We start from the raw sequence: 21,924 nt of genomic DNA on the forward strand, positions 1-21,924 counted from the left end.
TAGATGAATGTTGTAAAGATGTTATTTGAGAAAAATAAACTCAGGTTTATTTTTATCATACCTTCTGTACTTACTTTTGTATAAATTTTTCAAATATGCACGTTTTATTGGGTCACTCTGTATTTTTTTATTAAGCTTTACGTTTATAAAAAAAATCCAAAGTTATTCACTCAAAATCAGCTTTGTAGGAATTTTTGTTATTTGGAAATTATTATTTTGGTAATGAACAAAGACACAGAGTAGTATAGAAACAGCAGATATGAAACAATTAACGAAGATAAGGAGAAGGAAAAAGAAAAACGAGGTTGGACAGGATATGAGGTAGGTAACACAATAGTAGCACAGGAAGTGAAGTAAGTAGGGAAGGGCCGGAAAGTGTGGGAAAATTGATAAGAGAGAGAAAAGTAAAATCTCAACAATTCGACGCTTGAAAGGGCATGAAGAGATCTAAAGAATAAGAAGAAATGTCTAATAAAATCAGCAACAGAAAAAAATGAGAACATTTAATGTAATAATGCTTTGGATGCAGATTGAGACTATCTCGTATTCACGAGGATTTATATGGAGAATTTAAATGCAATTAGATACATCCATAGCATCAGAAAAAATGGGTTATAATAATTCAAAAGTGATTTTCTAGAGAAGCGTATATAATACGAAATTTATTGAAAGTAACTTATGGAAAATTTTCATCTAATTAAATAACGAATGCTTAGAACTAATCACATTCAGTATCATAAGGAATGATCTAGAAAGTGGGCCATACATATACACGGATTTCTGCGAGATGACCGAACAGAAATAAAAACAAAGATAATAATTTTCATAGTTCGATGAGAATCAAAAAGTGTGGCCAATTTCGCGAACAATAATATCGACATAAAGATAAGAAGGAACCATTAACTTTTCAATCGATTTATTTAATATTACAAAGGACTGGTTTACGATTAACGGATTTTCGGTTTGAGTTTTTATCAGCGAAGACACAAACAAACGTGATGATCAACTTTACGATCCATTCTACTATTGTTCAATGTTAAAAATTAATTTTTGTTAACAGTTAATTGGTCCAAGTAGCATCTAGGTGGGTCTAACTAACTCAAGTATATAAATAAATGGACAAAATCGTGATTATGTTATATTTTAATGTATATTTATAATGTCGATTGTTGGCATTTGAACAATAGAATCATTAATAAATGTTTTATTCGCATTTTAAGTAGTCATTACATTACATCCACACACTTGATCCATTGCGCCTTTTTCTGGTAGCAAGCTTGCCGAAGTTAACGTCATAAAAATCACCGTCGTCTGCTGATGAATGCATTGAATCGGTTTCCAATTTCCTTTCACTGGCATTTTCTTTTAAGGAAGATCTGGGAGATATAGAGAGTGTGGAAGCACTGCAATGTGTCTACAGGCCAGAACCTGCTTCACTCTTAATTAACTATGAATGCGCTGGTGTATTGTTGTTGTAAAGAATCCATTAGTGTCATAGCTTGATCGTATAAGAGCAATCTTAATACACAACCACTTGGTAACGGTAAGGTACCCACTGCTTCACTTTATTGTACTCACTCCTTGTTGATTACACCCTGGATATCAACGAAGCAAATGAGCATGGTCATTTCTGATTGCGACATGCTGACTTTTATCACCAGTTACTACAGTATTCATCATCGGCTTGAATGTGCTGAAAAAATCCTTACAAAATGAATGGAGTAACTTTTTCTGTTCGTTGTTTGACAAGCTTGGAAGAGGGTTTACAAATCATTGAATTATTGTGATGCAACTCGTAAACCATCGACGATTTCTGCTGTGTGCATGATGCTCGGTGCATTAGGCCTTTCGTCATTTTTCATCGATTTAAGAAATTATCTAAACTACTTTGCCCATTCTACATTTCTTCCAATTTTTGCACAATTACTGCTGGGTTCTCCCCTACAAATACACTCTTTCAAGACATCAGATAACGCTTCTTATATTTGGTGTGGCTAATTCGGAGTCATTGGGTTATCTTAGATTTTTCTCTTACTTAGAAACTTCTGAGAGAGATGAAAGGATATTGAACCATCTAAGATTATTGGATGTAGTTTTGAATCTCTGCTTGGTGATATTTGCAAAGCGAGCTTTGAATTTTGGGATGGTGTTAGAAACAGTTTCTTTGGTATGATCAATCTTCAATTTATTTACCAATGGTTCCCGTGTCAAAAACGTCAGAAAATGGTTATTATTTTTGTGTGAAGTGGAAGCAATTGAAGAAACGGTGTAAACTATGAGTCATTGTAATAAAAGCTAATAAGCAATCATTCGTTTTAAGGTATTAGTAGCTATGTTTACAAGATCGCACTTGGGCTACTGTATGTGTTTGTCCCATTTACAAGTTTGTATTCCGCCATAAAATATCATTTATTCACGGAAATGTGTATCGATATAATAAGTTTCGTACCGTATTTGTGGCTCATCGAGCTTCGGCCAGAAAGTGTATCATTACGAAATCGTCGAAGTAAACTTAATGTCTTATGTTACATTACGGTGTTTTACTAATTGATAATTAAAGTGAATCTACCAAATTTGGAGAATATAGTACGAATACTTTCTGACAAATTTAATTATTGGTTCATTTAAAGAAAAAACAGTAGATAATTTAAATTCGTTTTTAATGAGAGCTACTCAGAAATAATCATGTTTTTTTTTATAATTAACATAATTATATTTATAGTAATAATCAAAATACGACATCTCATGGCTAATTAACATACAGGTAAGGGTAAAGTGAAGTCATGAAAATTTATGTTTTAGTAGTATGTCATTTAATATATTTTTTAGGTTGTTTTGGAATTATGAAAAGTTATGGAAGATTATTGAATATAAGGAGGGAGAAGATAAAGACGAAAATAGCAAGGAGAACAAAGAATGAGAACATAATAGTTGGAGTATAACTTGAAAAAAGGAAGTGAAAAAAATTCAGCAAATAATTTTACCGCTGACTAAAGAAGAACTTATTACAAAATGTAGAACCAAGTCTTCCAAAAAGCCATCAAAGAAACCATCCACCCGAATAACTGATAAGCGTGGCTGACCTATGCAAATCTCAAGATTTAGACGGCAGCTGCTGGCCAAGATCGAACAACAAATTATGTAGACGCAAAACTGATGAAATACGTCATACACACTAACTGCAGTCACTGTTAATCTTTATGTGAATCCATTCAGCATATTGTTGCGGGTTGGTGCATTCTAACTAAACATCCTTATCAACAAAACTGTTAACAGGCAGGTATTTACACTGAAGAAGTGACGAAAAACAGCTGGAGAAAAACCTGAGCTAAGACTAAGTGAAATCCAGTAATGATAATGATAAATCAACGACGATATTTAACTTGAAGCTAGTCTTACATTTCACCCAACATGAGTGAAACAAATACCAGTGATACTAAAAATATGAGATTCTTCATTATAATAAAAATAGTACATTATACGTTCAATAAAAAACAATAAACATGATTTTTGGTTTACAAGACATATTATTATTCATTATAATGCATGGAATCCGTCTCTAATACTCGTTTAAAAATGCAATTTGTTTTAAAGTATTTTATATTCAGTTTTATTTTATTTAAGGAAGTTTTACTTGTGAATCGAGTTTATAATATCCGCCAACGCAAACCTAAAGTATTTTAAGTAAACATTTCTTGTTCAGGTTTTTTATAATCCCTTTCTGGGAACTCTTCATTGGCAATCATTTTTTATTAACTTCATTACCCTGGTTTTTCCCAGGTAAAGACATAATTAAGAAGTAACTTCATGTCAGCTTTCCACAAACATTCATTTTTCGTCGACCGAACATACCGTTCAAATATTCAATACCGTTCAAGTTAAAATTTCCTAACTATCTTTATAATTAAAATTGTAATTATTAAACTATTAACTTAATATTAATTTATTTAGTTAATTTCGTCGACTTCATTTTGAATCGATTTAAATTTGAAATAGGTTGATGAGTAAAAACAACCCTCTTCGTTCGATGGTAATAGCATTGTATTTATACTTTATACAATGGTAATAGTTTATCTCGTATCAGTCAGAAGTGAGAACAGCTGGAAGTCACGGGAGGGAGCCAAGTCCGACGAATATTCTACAAAGTATGCATATTATAAGCATCGGAATGGAATATTTCTGAATTAAATATTTGTCTTTGCTTAAAAGAAGTAATATTTTTTAGCCGGTGTTATTTATTCCATTCCATGCTTCTTTTAAACACTCTGTTTACATAAATTGGTATATTTTCTCATACATTGTTTCGTGATGTTCTCGTTTTATTAAAAATAATATGTTTTGAATCTGTTCCAGTGATCTCACAGTAAATATTCAATAGACAGTTTCCGTGTTGTTGTATACTAATAACCATTATTCTTGTTTTGGCAGCACTGATATGTTGTTTACTAGAGTCGATCCCATTATATCAAAGTGTTGGAAGTCTTGCAGGATTATTAGCGAGAAGCGTACTGTTACGTTGAATTCTATGATGTTATATAGTGTAATGTCTCCGAAATGGCTCTTAATATCAATAAATATATTTGACAAAGTGATTTTTCAAAGAAAACGCTATTTAACTGGAGAAAATATTCTCTTTTTCAACAGAATTTATTAACTCTACAAACTTAGTCCACCGATTTTCTAATTTTTGAGAACAAACCTAAAATAATATTCCGATATTCTAGAATGATTAAAATTTACTCATCCGACGCCACGCGTCAATCACTTAATTTTTTTTCTTGTGATAAGGATTTTTTGGTTTGAAAATGATCCCATTTAGTATAATTCCATAAAAGTGACGTACTAACCATTATCCCACTACATTATGGTAAAACAAGTAAAAAAGTCGTCGTACTCTGCGCGATAGAGTATAGTGCATGTTTTACCATTTAAATGTTTAAATGAACAAATGTCGTTTAATCAGCTTCCAGAGAACTAAAACACAAAATGCGCAACCGTACCTTAACTTAGATGTATAGATACAGCTATACAGAAAAGAAATGCAAAAAACCCAAGCTGGCTACATGCTCCCTGTGAGGAGATATCGCTGCTAAAGAGAGACGGATGGACGAAATTAGTTGTAACATGCAGTCAATAAAAATCATGAGAGTGTGGATGATTGTCTCCCTTGCGTTCTTTGACACGCCTCTGAAAAAAGACGTAGTGACGAGGCGAGAGGACACTGTTCAAACTCTTGGTGGTTTTTACAGTATAGATGGCCATATGTTAGAAACTTTCCGGCTAATTGTCTTACTGTTCTTAGCCTTTGGAACCCTTCCATAAATAAAAAATTTTGAGTTTAGATCTCTTAGAAAATATCGTCGTTTTTGAATGTTTATATTTAATATAGAAGTCCTTTATTAGCGATGATAATTCATTAAAACATAGTGACCAATGTTGACCATTTGGTGAAGAATTAAATTGCTTTAATTAACCTCTGCATGATGAATTTGAGGAGTTGGAATTGTCTAGATGACTTCTCAAATATATTCATATGGTTTACCCATCATTCAAACATAGTGATTATTTCTGACCCTTCTTTTTACCAAACCATTTCTCCAATTTTGAGTTAAGAAACTATTAGGAAGGATCCAGGTCGAGTAATTAGGACAGAAGGGGTGATAAATCGGGTGATGACGTGAAATGAAGATATGAATGATTGCATACTCTATTCCACGTAACCAGAAGTTTGTTGGGTACTGTATCCATATTGCACACTGTATATTGCGAATTTTTACGTTATTTGTAGCCATTAAACCAAAATTTTATTCTTTTTACGAAGCTTATTCTCTTGTGAATCGTCTGTTACAAAGAAGTCTTGAATGGGAATAAAAGAACCGACGTATTTTATGGTTTTATTGTTGAGTTGTATCAAGTGATATATCACAGTCCACTGTCATTAATTATCAGATTTGGACGACATAAATTTGGATGAAACAATTGTAGACATGTGTTTAAAACTTTGGGTCTGGAATTGTATATTATATTAACTTTCGAAACGCCATGTACATAACAAAAATGGATTAAAAAGAACAGTCATTGCTACACAATATAAATTATACAGAAAACCACAAAAAAAATGTTATCACGAAATCTACCCAAAGCAACGTATCAAACTGGTTGTGAAACGTGACTCGACTGCGTTTTCCTGATATCCCTCAATTATAAATTTATGTGAGATACCTGTCAGTTTACCGACGATTTCTTAATTAAGTCTACAGAATGTATGGAAATTGGTGGCATATTCAAATTTTGTGTAAATTAACGGTTTTTGATACTAATAAGAAAATATCTTTTAGCTGACATAATTTAATTTATTCGAACATGCACTTAAGTATTCACATTAACGTTAAGAGATTTATTGCTTCCTTATTAACAAGGAAAAAGTGAACAAAAAGCTATATGGATCTCAACAAGAACAAATAGGTGGATAAAACTCTCGTTTATCTTATATACCAACGAATAAAAAACTTCATTCAAGAAAATTATAGAAGCGAGGATCTAACTTGGAAGTTACAAGTATTGGAGTTCTTTAGAAACTGGAAGGCGAGCTATAAATTGATGTGAGCAGAGCTCTGATAGAGCATTAGTTCAAAAGACCTAAAGGTTGAAGTTACTTTGATGCCAGGACTTTTCGGAAACATGATTTTAATATTGGGAAGTAATCAATATCACGTTTATTGGCGTGATAGTTACATCGTAGTATCGTTTCTACCCTAAGATGCGATTGTTTGTTTCATCTATAATTAATTCTTTTGAAAGGTTGCTGTCAGTTTTTCTTGAGTTGAAATTTCCACCGTAAACAAAATACAAAATGCATATTGAGTTATTTTTAATTAAGTCGACTTTAAAAATGTGGTTATTGGATGCCTAATATCGTTCTGGTAGCGAATCTTCCGGATTTGGACATCGTATACAAAGCAAAAAATCTTAACATCAGAAATTTGGTTATGTGTTGAAAGAAATATTCTTTTGTTTTCATTTCTGATAATACATGAGTCATATATGTAACCAGCCATTAATTAAAAAAAGAAGAACCATCACAAATCTTGATTAAAAGCTTTTTATTAATGGCACCTTGTGCGCGTATGTCACAAATAAATTCGATTTTATCAAAATCGCTGTTCCGATAATTCCCTATTTATGATTTTTTGTTCTCAATAATAAAATATATACTCGTATATTCTCCGTTTATCAATTTTGTTTTATAGTTAGCTTCTAAAGGTCACTCCTCTTTTCAGACTCTTGCTATTTTTGTCTCATTGACCATTCCACCTTTATGAAGTTTATCCGCAACTTTTTTTCTAACAGTCACACGTACATCTTACACATTTAATCTCACGACTCCACATTTTTGGTCTGTTATATAATACTGCAGATTCCCCCAATGTATCTACTAACTCTTTGTGAATTTGGGTCAAAACGTGAGTAATTAATCACTGCGCGTTGCTCGATAAAATTCATTTTGATGATAAGATGTTATTTTCTCGAATTTCGACTCCAATTGTAGGTATGTTTGGCAATAACAATTTTGTTGGGATTTTTCATTGATGGAAAGAAAAATTATTATTCGAGATTTAGTTGTGTTTTTAGGATGGCCTTGAGGTTGGTGTTTGATGTATCATTGAAATAGGAATTTGTCAAGAGAACATATGATACGAGGGTTGCTCCTTAATGAATGTCAAATCTGACATCAGGAAGTTTGACATATTTAATGGTGAACATATTCAGAACGCGTTGTCATACGATTGCTATTTGGGTTGTTTACAAATACTAAAAACATTAACCTCGATCAAACTCGCTTCGACTTTTGGGAGGGACAGTGTTTCGATGGTTTTCCGAATTGAATCGTCGTTGCATTTTGCTACAGGATGAATTTCGTGACGGTCGTCCAAAATCGGCTATTGTGCCAGAAAACATCGATGCTGATATTGATCATCATGTAACAGGGATTGCGGCATATTTTGGCATTAGTTCCAAAGGCATACACTCAATAGTGTACGAACTGTCAAAAATATTTTTCGCATCAATGGAAAATCGCTCTAAAAAAGCTTGTGTCGATTGGTGCAAAGAAATGCTGAAAAATTCAATTACGATGCTTCAAAATACGTCTATAAGATGACAGGTAATGATTTATGGATCTATGGATCAAAACTGAACTATAATCGATTGTATGGGTCTCTCAAGAAGAGCCAAATTCAACAAAAGGCACCCAATAAGTTCTTGTTATTCTCGCAGATCAAAATAAATTGCGAAATCAACGTTTTTCTACACCTGAAGAAGCAGTTGATTCGTTCAAATTACATGCTTTGGAAATATGGAAAAAATACTTCGACAATTGGTCAAACGTATGCAAAAGTGTATGGATTTTTATGGAGAATATTTTGAAAACAATAAACCATAACCAATTATTATTATTTGTTTTCATTTGTCTATCTTAAAACTTAAGTAGAAGCCCTCGTATTATGATTTCAAGGTAGGATTTAGTGAACAACAAAGACCTGAACTTTTGAGTTGTGGAGGCTGATGTTTGTGGTATTAGTTTGAGAACAAATTTAAAAAAAATTCCTTCCATTGAGTTTCAGCTCTGGGCCTCTGTCCATGTTACTCTGATTTCTTTTAAACTTATACTTATTTGGGCGTTTTCTTTCCCTTGTTTCTATTTTCTCACCTTGCCAAATCCTTTTTGCAAGTCTATTGTTTTCTATTCTATAAAGGTGTCCAAACATCTATCACCAAATCATTGTTTCAAATCGGTTTCCATATTCAAGTCTTATTGTTTTGTTTCTTCTCGATCCTTCCTGCTAACACTTATGACACTTTGTTAACACTACATTTCTACTGCTTGAATTTTGCTTTTAGGTGAGTTTGTAAGTACCTAGCTTGCATGTACCCTGTATGTCTTGTATTTTTTTTAGCCCACCATCCAAGATAATAGGTGGGTCAGTGGAGGAATTAAGGTATCAGTTCTCTTATGTTTATTGCCTTGATAAATTATTTCCAGTTAGTTAATGATAAAACTAATGAAGTTTTGTAATCGAGGAACGTGCTGAATTAAGATAAGTTGATATAGCATAATTGATGAAATCATTCAAGGATCCTTAGGCTAAAAACGCCCAAGTGTCCCACTTATTAACTGATATTATCAAAAAACTGATCTAACGCGCAAAATAAATAACTTTCCTCAATAAATTACTTTTCTCCCTTGTAAATATAATGTAAAGTTTAAGTATTTGTGCCATTTAACTTATATATTATAAATTAAAGTATGAAATCAATTATATTTTTTAGTTCTAGTTTCTTAATATCGGCGATACAATGGAACTTTCACCATATAAACATCATCACAACAAAATACCTGTTAATCTTTGAACTGAAAATTGTAGACTTTCTTCTTTTAAACATGACGGACGATTTTGATATGAGCGAACAAAAGAATAATGGGCAATTAACCACTTGTCGATTTTATTAAACAAGAACAATATCAGTTGTTCTTTAGTTTGGACTTTGCACAATTTATTAATTATATCGTCGTCTAGTCAAGTCAAGTCAATAGGCGTAATCCACAAATTTCGTGAAAATGAGATAACAATATAACAAAATTTTTGTCATGAAAAGAAGTAATCAAAACTAAATTACCTTCTAAAGTTATCATTAATTGTCAATGGAATTAAAACATATATCATAGAATAGTCAAAGCTGCATGCCGCTTTTCTCTGTTGACATCAAAATTAATTTCTTGCTGTTAATTCATTAACTTTAGTAAACAAAAGATGTATGTGTTGCCTATGTCTTTTGACAACAAACTTTAGATCTCTCATAATTTGCATGGCAAACAACAAAACAACGCATCTGGCCAGAATAGTATTGCAATTATGTCTGCAATGTTTTTACGAGCCGTAGAACGTCTGCACATAACGGTAATTAACCAAAAATTTATGGAAAAGGACACTCTGAGATGGAGTGTGTGTCTGTGCACTCTACCATAGCGACTTGAGGTAAACAGGTAGATGTATTTATGCCGAAAGTTGGTATATGGCAGCTCGAATACCTAAGACCAGGAAACCATATCACAAGATTGTTGAAATGGCACACTCACAGTTATAACAAATAAAACATTGTAAGGAAATGAGGAAAAAGTGAAGAGGCTAGAAGTTAAATGATTTCAGTATTGCAAAAGCCACACTAAAACAATATATCATAAATATCGGCTCACTGACAATCACTTCCAATCGCTGATTACAAAGCGACGGTTTATGATAATGATAATAATGATAATGACAATGATAATACACCAAATCCTATTAGTTTTATCAGTAGTAATAATTACAATGAGGTGAAAACTAGACAATCAAAAATGAATGCTGCTTTTCCTGCTGAGGTTACAACAAAAGATATCTTAATAGTTACCAGATAGTTTCGTGGTTATAGGCAGTAAGGTGAACGACAAATTAAAAACTTGAATCTTTGCGTGCCGATTCCTATGATTTAATATGTTATGGATTACGTCTATTACCTCCCAAGGTGACGATATATATTTCCTACATCCATTTTTATTCCAATTAGGATCGGAAGTCCAGTTTACTGCATTTTAATTTATTCTCTCGTCAATTAAGTGATGTTAAATCAAGAGAAAAGTATAAAACTCAACATTGAGTCTAAAATTCCTCAAACTACTTTTTTTATTGATTGCCTCATCAACTATTCATACGAGTTTCTCATATTTTTACTTAAGATACTATGAAATCAAGTGAAAAAGTGTGCTCACATCCTTTATTAAAGGTACATTCTATTATTTTTATTATTATTATCGTATTACGAATATGAAAATGTTCACCGGCTGTATGTTTTTTCACTAATGAACCTTAATGTATTTTAATTATAAACGCATCATTAACTTTTTACTATATCATACATTTACCGGACTTACAAGGGAATGGCACGAGAACAAGCGTAGGTAAACAAGTCTAAATACATAAGAAGTATTTGAATACGGTACTCTGTAACAGGACGCGATTTATGTTGAAAAAAAAACATGGTGCTAAGATAAGTATAACTATTGAAAAATAGAACATAAATATTTTCATATTCGGGACTTGATACGAAAAATTCGGGAGTGAGTAGATGACGTGAAAAATAATGCCTAAGACCTAAGAAAAATTTTCTCATACGACCTCTTGTTTCTGAGCAATAGGCGAAATGAAAACATTTATTTGAGTAAATTTTTTTAATTATACATTCGAACCTTACGAAATTTTAATGGATGATGAAGGTCCCCACTATCATATGTGCAAAATCTATAATGCACCCGAACGCCATCCTTTAGGATTGTCGAAACCTAGAGTCTAGAAACAATTGCAAAAAAAATTTGCAAAAAAAGCAGAAAACAAATTTGTTTTTTGAATTAAAATTTGAGAAATTAATATTAATACACAGGAAATTTTATTAGTATATCATCCAGTTACTGCCGATTCCTATGTTCTGAGGACATGTGAGGCGGTAGTTTCTTGATTTTTCCTGTTCAGTCTTAAATAATGCCTTATAAAAGCGATGCATGGTTATAATAATGAGGAAACGCATTCTTAATGCGAATCCGAGAGCCTTTTTTCTACCTTGTGCGGCTCATACTTTGAACTTAATAGTAAATAACGAGGTGTCGGACTCTCCAATAAACTTTTTTATTCTTGTGCAAGAGTTATATAGTTTTTTTCGTAATCCACAAAAAAGTGGGATGGGAGAACAAATGTCCCCTGATTAAGTATAAATCCTCTTAGTGAGACAAGACAAGATAATTCAGGCAATAAAGTCCCTCAAACTTTGTTTAATTAAGGTTGGCGAAAGTATTTTAGAAGTGGCTGAAGATAATTCCCATCAAATTGATAGGAGTAAGATTGAGCAAGAAATAAAACGAGTACTCTTTTAACGTCTGTACAATATTTTCAACTTATTTGTGGAATTATTATTTAGCATGACGCTTTATTTCATATAAATATTGTCAGCAAACAAATTTAAAGTTTTCCAATTAATATTAAAGTATGCCAAACCTATCTAAAAAATAATTCAGTTGATCACTTCCAGCAATATAAATCTGACAAATAATTTCAAAAAATTCTTGTACAAGCGAAAGATCCAATTTCGAAATTGAAGATGACTTTCCATCGTTACCAATAGTCAGGAGGAAATTTAAGTCAAAGAATCATCTTTAAAATTAGTTTCATTTTAAAAATTATAGATCAAATTTCAAGCTCTCCAAGAAACCGATTTGAGTTATTGAATTAGTATGATAATATTTTCGGATTTCTTAGTGACATATTCAAATTAAGTGACAGCGATCTTCTAAAAGGTTGTTCTGTTCTTGAAGAACGACAGACAGATTAGGGTAAGAAAATATAGACTCCAATGATTTATTTAATGAAATTAAAGCGTTAAAGTTGTTTCCATTACCTGATGATACTGTTCTCTTAAGTTTTTTTACAATATATATTTGAAATTAATTCAATCTCCACCTTTCCAAACGAAAGCATTTCAATAAGAATTCTTCTGACATTTCCTGTATCTGTAGCTTCTGCGAGCGATCTTTTTCAGTTAAAAATGATTGCAAATTATTTAAGATCGACATTGCTTCAAAAAATATTGTCTGCGCTAGCAAAATTAGCAATTGAACAAGAGATTTGATAATATGAATTTTGGGGATGTAATAAATGAATTTACAACAGCAAAATCACTATTTTTCATGTTTCTATTGTACCTATCATTTTATAATGAAGTTACCTAGGTATTTGTTATCAGAAGTATCTGCATATTTTTCACAATATCCAAGTAAGGTAGAAAGTAGTACTTATTTATCTGTAGACAATAGGCAATATTTCTGTTATTTGTGGTTTTGAGTTATTATCTAGTATTCATAAACAACGTGTCTGTATCCCATCACTTAAGTAAATGTTATTGGTGTGAACAGAATTTATTTTAATTTATTTTGGTATGTTTAATTTTGATACTTAAGTTTTTTGCTTTGTTCCAAGCATTTAACTACCTACCTTCAAAAAATAAAATGAAAAAACATGATCGAAAATGCCTCAAGAAGCGCCATAATTTGCACGCAGGCACCAGTAGTCCTTACGAGGGCCCTGATGACACTAACTATAGCACTCAGTAGTACTGGAGTGACAATGAATTTCGTGATAAAAAGTAGTTTTATCGGACGACTATCACGAGGATATTAATGAATCTGTGGTTTAAGATCGTTGCTCAACGAAGATCGAAGATCGAAGATCAGTGTTTTGCTCAAACGCACAAAGCTTTATATTGTAGTCACTAGAGTTGATGTATTCCTACTTCAAACTATTGCTAAGCTAAAATTTTACAATAAATAAGTGAAGAGAGGATTAGATACGTTCATAAGGCAATTCAAACAGAGTAGGTAATGCTAACTACTAAAGCACATCGAACTGATTATAAACAATACGTTTTTAATGAAACGGCTCTTAGACTAAGTAGAAATGATTTAAATATTGATAATGTATACTTTCTCATAATATTAAATAAGTGCGAATCAATTCAAGGAACGAAGAAGACAAGTGCGATAGCACAAGTAGTATGATACATCAGCTAACAAGTTTAAATTTTAATTAAAATCGACGTTTCCGAAATGTTAACCTGGCCATTGATGTGAGGGAGTCTTGGATTAAGAAGAAAACAAATCAGTCCTTTGTAGATCAAATCAGAATTAAGGAAAGATTGATCATCGTGGTAGTAGCGACAATCACATTTCTTCGATTATATATTTGGAATGATCTTATATAACGTTCTCTAGAAGGAAAGGTTCGCACTAATAATTCGAGAGGGAAATTTCTCATAAGATACACAGACCTCACACCAAATCTCACAGTCATGAGATTGAAAAGAGGCACCAAGATCCATCACAATTAGGTAGTGCTTAAGTTTACAAATTTTATGAAGGGTTGAGATTCATTACGCTATTGCTACACTGAAAATAGTGGTATTTGATTGCGAATGAAATACATATTCCATAACATTTTAATCACAGCCAAACAAAAGAAAAGAGTTACCGACTTCGACCCCTTGAGGTTTTCTCAGTTTTGTCCCAGCTGTAAATTCCACTATACAGTATGTTCTGTGCTCTGTTTCTTTGTCACTAGTTTAAAATTTTTAACTCTTTTGAGTATTCTCTCTATCCGTCGTTGGTGCTTAGATGTCCTCGAGATGATGAAGACTTTATGCTTTCATCAAAGTACAAATGAACGAAGAGGAAAGTTCGGTCTTCTCAATTAGTATACAAAAAAAAAAATTTCAAATCCTAATAATACAACTAACGAAGCTCTTGTTATTAAAAAACGGTACAAAACATGTGTCGGGCACGACCAGCTAATCTTTCTGATGGTAAACACATTAATTTTAAATTATTTATTGTTTATTCAGAAATCCAGTTCAGAATATGAATTCAACGTTGAGTAATAATAGGTTTTTAAAGACGTAATTGATGTGTGATGAATCATATAATGTGACAGAAAAAATTTAATTGCAAAATAAAATGACAAGGCTCTGAAATGTATTGATGTAGATAAAGTCTCCCGTGGAGATTTTCTACAGTACTTAAACCAGTTTTATTTATGCGTATATCCAATTTGAAAAGTTACAGCATTCCTCTAATCATTTATCGATTTCTTGAAGCAGAGAACGTTATGTGAAAAGTGTTCTAGAGAATGGAAGTATAGGTTGAAGAAGACTTAAACTATATTGATGTGATGAGTGAAATAAGAAGAATATGAAGATGGAGTAATTGGTAACAATAATAGTTTCAGAAAAAGAATCAACAAAGTGATTTGAATTAGTATTATCCAGAACATTAATATTGGGATATTCATGTACAGAGAATGACTTCGAGTAAGTTGAAAGTAGAACAAGAACTTGGAGGATCCTTCAGGGTTCGCACCTCCAGCTATTTGGATTTGGCATAAATCCAAATTAGAGAATAGTTACCTTTAAACGGCCCAGCATAATCAAATGTATTCGTTTCCAATTAACGCCAGGAGCATCTCAGGAATGGACGACAACTTTAGGAAGATTCTTTCTTTGCATAGCACAGTCAGCACTGCTTTTGACTAGATGTTTAGTATCACGGTCAATTCCTTCACAAGTATATGGATTTTACAAATTCAATAGCATGTTAAATTGGAGATAGATCTTGATAGCCAAAGCAAACGGTTAATGTGGTGTTGATATATAAAGCCTCTAGATATTTTTTTGCATTTTCATGCTTAAAAATGGGATCTTGCATGTTGTGAAGATATGGAATGAATTGAACGTAGTTTCGTAGTGTTACGAGGGTGACGCTTTATATTTTGTGAAAACTAGACAAATTTAGAAAAATGTGTAAAAATGGTCTTAATTAATAATTTTCTTATGTGATGCACAGAGATAATATCGCCCTACCTCAAAATCAAATAAGGTCAGATTTAGGTTTTTTAATAGAACCGTATGTTTTATCCGAAATTCCGTCTACGTTTGGATTAATGCTTATATGAATGGACGATTTCCGACATTTATATGTCGGAAACATTAGATTATACATGAACAAAAGGTTTAAGAGAAAGGTTAATAAAATATAGCCCAAGTTTTGTGAAATAAGACAAACAGCTCCACTAACATTGCCCAAACCTACTTACCATCATTTAACTACTTAAACTCACATTCCTAGAGTTTATTAATAACATTTGAAGTTGAATAAGAACGATAAATCAAATAAAAACATCACCTATGGGTAATTAGAGAAAAACAAAATAAACATTCGTTTGAAAGAAACACACATCTCAAATTTATAAAAGCAGATGAAAAGAAAACTCGTTAGAGTCAAGCGTGTTATTTTTTGTCTGTATATGCCACTCAATCAAGAATGTAGTCCACTGGCCGTTTCAACGCCTCCGGCATCTTTTTTGTGGTTGTTTAGTTTGTTATCGATCACGGTGCCGTTCAAGGCTGAAAAGGTAATTTAATCGAAATTGAGGCCTTTAAAGCTACAAAAATCGTAGGCAATTTATTCGTATAGTATGTCCGCTTATTGACTTATATCGTTATTGAATATTAAAACACGATTTCTTCTTAAAGCTATTCAAGTAAACTTTTACAATTTTCTTGATTTTCTATTTGTACAATAAGGTCAAAATTAGTACAATTTTGGTAAATGTGTCAGTATTCATTTCCATATGTCAATAAATAATAGTCCAATAATTTTGAACACCTACACCGACATTCCATTTCTGAGAGATGTTTGTATGTGTCTCTATGAAGAATTGAGAATAATTCTGACGGCAATAGGGTCGGTTAGGCTTTTTAATTTTACATATAAAATACTAATATATAATTTACAATCGAAGTATGTTATTATTGTAACTTTGTCATAGAAATGAAGTCGACTATAAGGATAGTTTTTATGCAATTTCAATTTATAATTTATGGGTTCATGAATGAGGGGATCTTGCCACTTCGGAGTGCGCGAGAATGAACAGGCTCATCACCTGATGAAGAAAGGCGGGGCAACTCTTTTCATAGGACCATTTATAGGTTTCTCAGTCATTGTCATAAAAAAGTAAGAAAATAAGAGAAATCAGAAACAATCGGAGATATTTCTTTCTCATTCATTAAGCGAATATAAGCTAAGAAGAGTTACTGGTATGCAAACTCGTCACTGTCCGGTGACTTACCATTTGAAGAACATTGGAGAAACTCTTGACTGCTCTTGTCGTTTCTGCAAGGAATCAAAGGGTAAGGCCGAACATCTCCTTTGTGACAACGAGACTGTCCAAAGTCAAATGCACAAAAGATGAACCGAATAGTCCTCAAAGAAGTAAATCACTTTATAAAGTCGTTACTATCTATGAGGTACAGTCCAGAGTACATAATAGATCAACCAGTTAAAGTGCTAGCGATGTAAATTCAAGATCTTTTCGCACTGGCTCATCTTGAGTCTGATTGACTATTGATTGTTCATTTGCGAATGATTAATTATCACCATTTGAATACTTTCATGTTTCAATTTACGTTGTTCTTGGTTTTTTCCGTCTTTAACGTTATTTCTCGTTTCAATTTCATTTACTAATTGTTTAATGCTTTAGTGACACAAGTTTTCATCTGGATGGTTGGTATTATACTTCTTGTGGAAGTTTTACAAGATTATTGGCATGAGCTTAACTATTTCTCTTTTCAGTAGGATGTACCATTTTCGTAAGTGTCAACAATAAGATGTCTGATTAATTATTCATTGACAATTTTCAAATCAAAAGAAACATGATATTAGGACGAGATAACATTTATTATTAGTCTGGGAAAGTAAAGTCTCAAAATGAACATCACATCAATTTTTCGGAGACAGAATATTGTGATCCTAAATTAGAGTCTTTTAAGCTGGCATTTGTTCATGTTTGTAATAGAAATTGTAGGACATTTCATGTCCTATAAAAATGAGGAAAAAATAAAAAAAAATTGCGGCAAGTGTAGTAAAAGCGAAGAAAATCAAATTAAATTGTTATTCACAATTTCGAAATGCTGTATGCTGCAATTGACAGAGAAGAGTAGGAGTTTGATAGACAGTGTCGTTTAACTGAAATTTTATATACATATTTCTTCAACGCTCAATTTTCCAGGTTCTCTACATTTGTTGGTGAAAATTTTCTAATTCAAATCATTACGTGATAACAAAGCCCGCTAGTTACATACTGACAGAAATTTTCAGTTCGTGAATTGATTCTCATTGTCCCATTGGATATTTATGCAAAAGACGCGACGACGTGAATATAGAATAAATCGAGAGTGTGGTTAGGTTAGGTTGTCTAGCCTCTTCAAATCTAAAATCGAGAGAGCCTCTTGAAGGCGCATCACAAAATGTTTTGTCATATTACAAGACATAATTTGTACATTTACAATTTTTCTGTACGAGCAAGAATAAGAGAGTTCCCATATCTCATTTGAATGTGAATTTTGGGGATGGGACGGGCGGTTGTAGTTGAAACCACATGTGTTGTTTGAGCAACATATATGCTATTATTGTGATGAGAGTATTTGCACTAAAGACGGGTAAATATATAAAAAAATATCTCATGTTTATATGGAAATGCGCCGCCCTCCATGCCACTGCTTCTGTTCAAGGAATAGATAAAAATCACACGATGCTAGGTCAGGAATATCCCATTGAAATTGGTATAGAAGTAAGGCGAGAATTGTCACAGGTCAGAACAATCCAAGAATTCAACATGCCTCTTTGTTTGTTTTGGAACAGCTGCCCGTCGCAAAATCTTACGATATGAATCTGAATTAGTTGTTGTTCAAGGCTGCATCAACTTTACAAGCAACAAACAGTTTTGGTCGCGAAAAACATTTGCCATAATTTTACGGCTGTTGAAGGTTTGTTTGAATTTTGTCAGTTTTGTTGGAGCATTTGTGTGAATCCATTGTTGTGATTATCTTTTCGTTTTGCGCATACCATACACAATCCATGTCTTATGATCTTTCACAGTGGATTCCAACACATCTTCTCCATCAGTATTTTAACTTTCCTGTGACGCAACTGTTCAGTAATGATAGAGTGCAAGGCATATCTTGGAAGTACGAATTTTTCTATTATTTTATGTATAAAAAAGGAATTCTGGATAACTTTTAATTAACATACAAGAAACTGGATTTAATTATAAGATTATAAAACAAAATTTAATTAAAAATAATTACAATAGATGTTATTTATGAATACTAGAGAATTATTTATTCACTGCTGCGATTTTCATTCGCTCGTAAATATCTATTTAAACCCAAATTATCTGTATCCCATGGTGGTTTTTGACAACTTCCTTTCTTAGCATTCCATCCGAATAAACTTGACCAACCTATTACGTTTCGTCTTATTCCATTTTTAATTTAAGATTCCTAATAACAAAAACTTTTGAAGCGTTTGAATGAATAGATTGCAAAAATCTTCGATGCAAAAAGTATGTTAATACGAGCGTGGTAAAAGGAAAAAAATGCAAGGTCAGTGAACTTGGTAAATTTGAAAATTAATTGTGAGTGGTTAATGATTTTACTTAAATATCATCTTGAGCTTACTGTATTTCTTATATGATAATTAATAGCATAATTAAATGATTTTTGTTAACAGTTCTGAAATAATTGTACTCTCTCTAACGGCATTTTTTAATATAAAATTCTAGAAAACTGTCCAAGTCATAAAACTATAGGAGAAACAACTGACGCAACAGAGAATGAATTCCGAATAATTAAAATAAGTTGAATGCATTAAATATGATGATTTATGTTGAAGTGTTGATGATCTTAAATTATCTTAGACAGTATAAAATTTGAAAATTTTGATTTCCCGTAAAATATCAACCATTTCTATTAGAAGGATAGACTATGGAACAATGGGTGTGAGTAGCTTCAGTTTTTATTAATGATAAGACAAAAGGCAAATCAGCTAAAATATTTTGTCGGCAGACTCATGCAACTTTTGCATGTGATATAAAGCGCTATTAGCGAAAATAACGATTAGAAAACAGCTTTTTGCATTACCCATAAAGTTTGGTTGTGATCCTCCACGGGATAATACCATCCGTTCCAATATACCGAATGTAATGGAAATTGTACTGGAAGACATATAATTAGTGAAAAGAGCGTAGCCCAAAGAAAACTGATAGGAAGGCTAGTCGTTATTAGACATTATGGTTAACTAGACAACTTCAAACCTTACTTGGAGCATTTCTGATGCAGATTTAGGATCTCAGTGTGAAGTAGTACAGTTTTTTGATGCGGGTGAATCGGCTTTATATAGAAGATATAGTAGAGAACCCAAAACGATACCTTGGGGAGCACCTGCGTGGATTAGATGAATCGTTGGAACAATTATGATGAGAAACTTATAAGGTCTCCTAAATTGGCTACTTCAACCTTGGAAAGGGCGAACAAGTTTATTGTCTTTCTTTGTATGTGCTGTCTGAATGAGGTATAGCCAAGATTATGAAATAAGATGAAGCTCTTGATGTATGAAGGTGTCAGATCACTTTTTTATAGTTTTGAGATACTAAGAATTGAAATAATAGTATTGGAGCAAAATAAATAGTTTTAAAATAGTGACTTTCTTTCTCTTAATAAACTTTGTTAGCACTTTAATTCGTATGTTTTTCACATTTTACTCCAAAAATCACTTTATACTGATAACTTAAAGTTATTTTAATTTGTTTTGCATATTTTTGTTTTGACCCTATATATTTTTGTTGATATCACAATAATATGATAATAATTTTTTGTTAAAAAACATATGGTCGATTTTTCTACGTTAAAAAGGGGACATTTTGCGCAAATAAACAAACATTTTCTCTCTTTTTTTTAATTTATCTGATCGAACCTTGTGTTTATACACAAAAAGTCAAAAAGTAAGAACCATACCGGTAATTGTTACTATAAAAATTGCTATGATTCTTCTCGCCTTAGCTATACAGGCGTTATTTTTGTTTTCTTAGTTTTAGTACGATACTACGAAGAAAATGTCGCACTTGCTTCAATCAGTCTTCAATTTTATATCGAAAATTGCCAAAGCGTAGAAAATATTACATTCAACTAATGGAGAATCGACTTTTTTAGACGTGGGTATGAAAATAATATAATGGAATCAACTAACGGTTTCTCAAGTCGGCCATCAAGTGGACTTGGAATTGTTAAAGTGAAGATAATGTTGACTGAAAATGACCATCTAAAAAATGAGCGCTGTAATTTAAAACTAATCATGAAATGCGTTGACGCTCGGCCGATGCTGAAAGAAATTTCTTGAGTTAGGTTTGTTGAAAAAATACTAAAATGAGTCACGTCCGATCTCACATTTATATTTAGTTAGTTATCGAGCGATTTTTGGTCTTTGTGAAAAAAAATTGTATCGAAACTATACTATAGAAATAAGAAAAATTTTCCACGTTCAATCAATTTGAACATAAACGTGATAATAAGAGACAAAATCTTCAAATAGGATAATTTCATATTGAACTTACCAAATTGTAGCCAAAATCTGCAACAAAAAGATATTTGTATTAATATCAATATAACTATCTCAGGGAGGTTCAAAATTTGATGCACTGCATTTCAAATTTTAAATATTAAGCATCTCATTTGCAAACGGTTTGCATGATTTTGATTTCTAAAGGTTTTGGAACATCGCTACCGAAGTTAAAATAATAATACTGTATAATATGCTCAGTCGTTCAATGAGAGTTGGCGCTATCAGTTTCACGATTTTGTCAAAATAATACGTAATTATCATGCGGTTTCATATAGATCGGTCGTATTTTCGAACAATGGAAAAATGAATATAGTATAAAAATTCTTAGTTTTGGAAGGTGTAGCACCAAAACAAATTTACGAACACATGAAAAACGTATTAATGGTGCATTAATACGCGTTGCATTACAGAATATTTGTACAAAATGGGTGCTGCATTCGCTAATACGGGACTAAAACACACTCATCTGTGATTTAGAGAGTTTTAGACAAGACGGATTTTGTACATCATTTCATAACTGTTGTTTTGAATCTACTACCAAGATTCTGAACATAAAACGATTAAAGGTTCAGGAATCAGACAATAAGGTGCTATTCAGATTGAAAAATTTGAGAACAAAGACTTGGTTATTATAATAATATTTAGACAATGTAATGTTCCAAAAACATCAAATAAATCCGTGGTGAAGACAAATATATAGATGCTTATGTTATGTTAGAATTAAGCCCATATTTAAAGAATGGTGCGAGCCCTAAATCATTCAGGATCCAGAAATCAGACAAGAAAGTGTTAGTATCAGTTTTTTGAGATACCGAAGAAGCTTTGCTAATAGTTAA

General features: G+C 32.2%; 1 protein-coding gene across 1 annotated transcript in view; it reads right to left on the reverse strand.

Annotated features, from left to right (window-relative positions):
- Positions 1–21,112, reverse strand: part of LOC130898558 (uncharacterized) — a 50,230-nt gene extending 29,118 nt beyond the window's left edge. Inside the window, exon 1 of the mRNA XM_057807942.1 lies at positions 21,081–21,112. The gene's annotated coding sequence lies outside the window, so the exon portion shown is untranslated. The remainder of the gene's footprint in view (positions 1–21,080) is intronic.
- Positions 21,113–21,924: the final 812 nt, after the last annotated feature.

Source organism: Diorhabda carinulata, chromosome 10 (assembly GCF_026250575.1).
Source record: "Diorhabda carinulata isolate Delta chromosome 10, icDioCari1.1, whole genome shotgun sequence".
Classification (NCBI taxonomy): domain Eukaryota; kingdom Metazoa; phylum Arthropoda; class Insecta; order Coleoptera; family Chrysomelidae; genus Diorhabda; species Diorhabda carinulata.